Here is a 6,000-nt window from a genome sequence, read left to right on the forward strand (position 1 = left end):
TTGGAGAGACCTTGATCACTTCTCCATAATCTGTTCTCAAACTCAATGGATATCAGTGCTGGTTCAAGGCATTTTAACCTGTGTATATTGTATGGAGATCATCTATTAGAGTAAGGATTCAGATGAATAAAACTTGATTTTATCCCTCTTCTATTAGCTGGTGTATATGGCATCATTCTGTTCTCAATTGAATTTATGTCAATGTTGCCAGCATTGGCATTTAAATTGTTACTCTAATAAGTAGATGGCATTTTCCTTTAGCACAATGTACACTGGATGTATGTAAACACTTTAATGCAAGTGAGGTCCAACTGTCTTTATAATAGAACAACTGGGAATGTTATCTGTTAGCGTTTAATTTTATCAATATTTATGTATCATAGTTTTTGTATTTCCAGTATCTTGAGAGAGTTAACTCCTGAGTCACACTGCCTAAAAACACTGGTGAAGTTACAAATCTTTAAATATACCAATCTGGCATTTGTCTCACATCTCTGAGTTTATAAAATTTTTCTGCTGTAGGATATAATGTTTTACATGTAGATAGATAGATACAGAAATAGAGATATCAAACATATTTTCCTTTGTGTGCATGTGATGCTGAGGCTTGAACCGAGGGCCTTATGCATTCAGGGAGAGAACTCTACCACTGAGCCACATCCTCAGCCCCCAAATAAATTTTCTTAACATGTAGTTTTACTGTTGCTATGTCTTGTTTGATATAAAGCATGCATGTAACTGTAAGTTCTCCAATCAACTTTTATTCCTTTGCTTAATTATTGATTACCTTATCCTTAAAAGCCCTTTTCTACTCAGAGTGCAAATAAGTATCATATTTGCTTAATATTTACAGTTATTACTTAGTTTCAAGAATATATTCTGAGTTTTGCATGAAGTAAGAGACATAATGGATCATCTCACAATTTTTGTTGAAACATGTCCTTTCATTTACTCTGTGATAATCTCAACAATGTCATATAAGTAACTATAATACAGAAAAATGAAGTACATAAATTAATGAAAAATGTATGCTCCTTCCATAAATAATTGGGATTCAGAAGTATTTTGACTTAGTTCTTAATAGTATTAACTTTTGCTTCTTGTTTTTCTTTTTCATTTAAGCTCATTTAATAAATGCCAGATTTTTTCATCATTTTTTACATTGTTTTATTAGCACACTTTGAGGATACAGACTGATGTTTTCTTCTGAAAGATCTGTACAAGCATATGCATACTTTAATCATTGCCCTCTAATGATCTCCCCCACCCCATGCCTCAGTCTCTTCCCTAATTTCACATTAACGGGGTAGTTCAATTCACATGTATTTGGAACTTATTTATCCCCTCCTTACTTTAACACTTAATAGCAAAATAATTAGAAAAGACAACATAAATTGAGTCATCATAGTGTACTTCAATATATGCATTAAATATTATAATTGTTTCTGGGAACTTGTTTTTATATCACATTCGCCTATATTATAGAGTCTTTATTTGGCCTGTTTTATTTTACTCCACTTTACTCCAGTGTCTTAACCTGAATGATTACTCTCAGATATCTAGAAGTAAAGTGAAATTAAAATACTGAAACAAAAGTTAAAATAGAAAAGTAGAAGAATGAAAAGAGCTGGTTCTGTAAAAGCCTGGAAACTGATTCAAGTTACCCTTTAGACATTCTACTTATTATAACTTGCCCACCAACTTCTGAAATTATTGAAATAATATTTTTTCCTGATGGTAATTTAACCTTTGAAATATTGCCCAAGGCATTTCTCTAAATGGTAAGAGTCTCTCCTATTAACCTGCTCACGATTATTCCCCAAAACAATCACAAGTTAGATATTTTCAGGGAAGGAGCATGGTATGATGTGGAGATCTTTTGCCTTGCAAAATAATAGGAAATGGAATATGTCTCTGGTGGAGTTAGCAAAGGAGAGTAATGTGAAAGAGTACTATGATTTTTTTTTTTACAAAGACCCAATAATTCTATTCATAATTGTGGATCCAGAATCATGGAAGAGAAGTGAGGAAATAAGAATAAATTCACTTTCTAGCTTTTCTTCTTCTGGAGAGGATTATAAACTGAAAAGTATTTGTTTTATTATTTGGAGGAGAATGCTTGGTACAGTTCCCTGAAATCAATATGAATATACTCCGGGTGATTTCTTCTCTGACCCACTAAGTATTCAGGAGTGCCTCACTTTTTCCAGTTGGTTATAAATTTTCTATGGCAAATTGTGTGGTTGATTTATAGTTTCAAAGCACAATGCTCTGATAGTCTACATGGGGTGCTTTTAATTATATTGTATTTAGGCTTTGTGAACTTAATCTGTGGTCTATTTGGAGGAAGTTTCCTATGTTGCTGAGAAAAACATGTATTCTGCTGTAGTAAGTAAAATAGTCTGTAGATATCTATCAGTATCAGAATATCTGTAATATTTTGTTGTTCATCTTTTGTTTAGTTGGTCCATCTCTTTATGAAACTGAGGTATTGGTATCCTTGCTGTATTGTGCTGGTGTTTTTTTGATCAGTTATATCCAGCAGTGTTTATTTTATAAAGTTAGGAGGTCTAATATGCAGTACATATATATTTATAACCATTATCTCTTCCTACTGGATTATTCCTTCAATTAGTATTCACTGGCCTTTTTTGCCTCTTCTGACCAGTCTTAGTTTGAAGTTTACTTTACAGTATGAAGTTGCTAGCTCTGCTTCATTCGGGGTACTGTTTCATGGAATATTTTATCTATTCTTTCTCTTTTTTATTATATTTATTTTCTCTGTCGATTAGATGAGTTTGAATGCAATAGATTATTCATTTCTGTTTTGTGGTCCAGCCTACCAATCTATGATTTTTAACTGGGGAGAAGAGAACATCTACATTGAGTTACTACTGAAAGATATTGATTTATACTTGTTATTATATTCTTCTACTGTTGATGTTCCCTTTATTTCTTTTTCTTCCAACTTTTTGCCTTGTTGGATATATTCATTTCATTGATTTTTTTTTACCTGTGTTGTGCCTGTCTAAGATATTGAGTATTTTGAGGAGTATTGCTTTGGTTTTATTGTATCTCCTAAAGTTTGTGATGGAATGCTTTTATTTCTCCTTCATTTTGATAGTTTCTTAGGCTAAACTGGTCCGGGTTGAAAGTTGTTTGCTTTAAGGACTTGAAGCACTTCACTCCAAGCAATCCTGGCCTGTAAGACTTGTGTTGAGAAGTCTGCAGTAATAATGATGGGCTGACCTTTATGCATGATTGTTTGCTTTTCTCTGACAGCTTTTAAGATTTTTTCTCTTTATTTGGACACCTGGGCTTACACTACGAGGTGTTGTGGGGACCTACTATTCTCACTGCAGTTAGGGTTGTTCTGTAATTCTCACTTACCTGTAGGTTAAGTTATTTCCACTTACTTGAAAATTTTTATTTTGATTTCTGTAAACAGATCTTTATTCCTTATATGTTGTCTCTAATTTCAATTAGCCTTAGGTTAGTCTTCTTAATTTCATGTAGTATCTGTGGATACAATTTTCTTAGTGTGTCATAATGTTTTATTTTTCCTTGATTTTAGAAACCCTGTCTTCACATTGGTCATTTCTGTACTTTATTAATTCTATACAGTCTTTCTCATTTATTTCTATCTGCAACCTTTTCATGGAGTTTATATCTTTAATAAATTTGCCATTCATGTTATGAACCATTTTGGTTCAGCTGTTTCAATTTTTACTTGTTTATCCCATATCCACTTCAGGCAGTTTGTTTGTTAGTTCTCTCATCTTTTGGATCATGCCCTATTTGATCTCACCAACTTCCTTTAGATCTTCTTCAGTCACTTCATACAACTCTCCCAGCTGGTGTTTGCTTTCCTTTTGACCCTTCCATAAGTGACCTTCCATTTTCCTTTGTAGATTTGTGAGCCTTTGGAGGCATTTTATTTCTTTTTTTCCCATGTGTGTGTGTGTGTGTGTGTGTGTGTCTGTGTGTGTTTTGATGCTGAGGGTTTAGGTCAAATAGAGAGTTTGCTTTTGATTTTGATATGAGGATCTGTTTTAGCTAGCTCCTGTTTTTCAGTGATGTCTTTGTGGCTTTATTTGTGCAGAGATAATCTGCCTCTCCTTAGTAACATGTGTTAAATCATTTGGACCCATCATTATGTTGCCAGGAGAGAATTTTCACTGATTAGGACATCATCATCAGATCGAACATACATCATTTCTACATATTAAACATTGTTTTTACACATTCATCCTCCTCAGTGCCCTTTGCACTCTATACTATATTGTCATCACCAGTTAGTCTGTCATGTGGTAGGAGAAATGAAGGTAAGAGAACGGGCTAAATCTGTATGAGGAGACATAGATAAGAGAGACAATAATAGGTTAAAAAGAGAAATTAGATAAAGGGTGGCTTTCTATCCAAGGTCTTTTATATTTGCAATAAAATGTTAGGGCTGAGGGGTTTTAAGAGGTCATTTGTCAGGGTGGGGGCATGATGCCGGAGGACTGAGCTATAATTTGGGATGGAGGAAAGCTGGATGCTATAAGAACCTGTAGATATATTTGTGGTTAATTCTTTTGAATTATTCTAGCACAGTTCTTTCAGGAGCTACTATTTTGGGTGTGGTTATTCATCTCTTGGCTTAGATGCAACCAGTTCAATTAATTTGGGAAGAGGATACACGATTTCTCCTCCACCTCTGCCAGTATTTTATGACTCTTGCTTCCCTTGGATCTGGGCAAACTCCATGTTCTAGCTTCAGACATTTTCTTCCTAGTATGTCACCGCAAGCTCTCTGTCCCAGCCAATCCCTTCTTTTCCTTTGCGTTCAGATCAGCTGAGCCTGTCTCAAGAGCTCCCTTTTTCAGCCAAGAGAATCTGATGTAGCCCCTGGGGTTGGTTTGGGGACTGTTTCCCCAACACATGAAAGTGTTCACTGTTTAGTATTTCTTACTAAATCAGATGATTTTTGGTCTTTATACAAATAACAGGGAAGAAACAGCTCTGACGAAACAGTTCAGTTTCACTCCGTCTTCTGTGCTTCCAGGTGTGTGATATACCAGTGTGTTCTTGCTAACAGGCTGAACTCCATCCCACCTTTGTGGTATTTAGCTTCTTCTGCCTCAGTCATGTGGACTCTAACTTATGAGCAGTAGAGATATGTATGTCCTAAAAGTGGATTGGAAAGTAATATAATTGGCTACTGGAAATCTTAATTCAAAATTCCTTTTTCTCTACAGTAATATATTTGCAAGGGTGAAAGATAAAAGTATATGTGTTGGTGTATATTTAGTTTCTGTCTGTAATGACAGGTCCCGAGAATGAGGTGCCTGCAGATGAAAAGAAAAAACAAGGAAGGCAAAGTTATATGCTAAAGGAGCTTCAACCTCTCAGACTGAGGCTCAGATTACAATCTTCTTCAGCCTTTTATTGAGATACAAACAAAAAGCAGCAATCAGGCAAATGGGAGGAATAATTAACAGCATAAGTGAGGACAATACAACTTAATTATCACAGGAAGGAGACTTGACTTAACCATCATGTTAACATTCCTTCGGGCATATCTCAGCAAAGCATCTAGTGTTGTCCCAGCAGCTTTCCACCAGGACTAAGATCCTGCTGTCATTTCCTTTTACACTAATGCTCTAGCTAGACTTCCTCCAGAATCCAGCAATCATATGGCTTGGTAATCGGTAGAATGTCCTTCTCCACATACAAGGTAAAACTTTTCTATAGTATAGGAAACATAGAGTATTCTGTTAATTTAAATTTGAATTTTAGAAATATTAAGTAAAGAGAGGTGGGGCAGGCTTATAATAGCAGCATTCAGGGGGCTGGGGATTTAGCTCAGCGGCAAAGCGCCTGCCTGGCAAGCGCAAGGTCGAGAGTTTGGTTCCCGGTACCGGAGAAAAACCAAAAAAAAAAAAAAAAAAAAAAAAAAACAAGCATCAAAGTTTGTAATTAGCTCATGTGGTTTGGGGAATCCTCAGAAGGGTTTTA

The sequence above is a fragment of the Chinchilla lanigera genome, unplaced genomic scaffold, assembly GCF_000276665.1.
Source record: "Chinchilla lanigera isolate Chin_1 unplaced genomic scaffold, ChiLan1.0 scaffold00025, whole genome shotgun sequence".
NCBI classification, from domain to species: domain Eukaryota; kingdom Metazoa; phylum Chordata; class Mammalia; order Rodentia; family Chinchillidae; genus Chinchilla; species Chinchilla lanigera.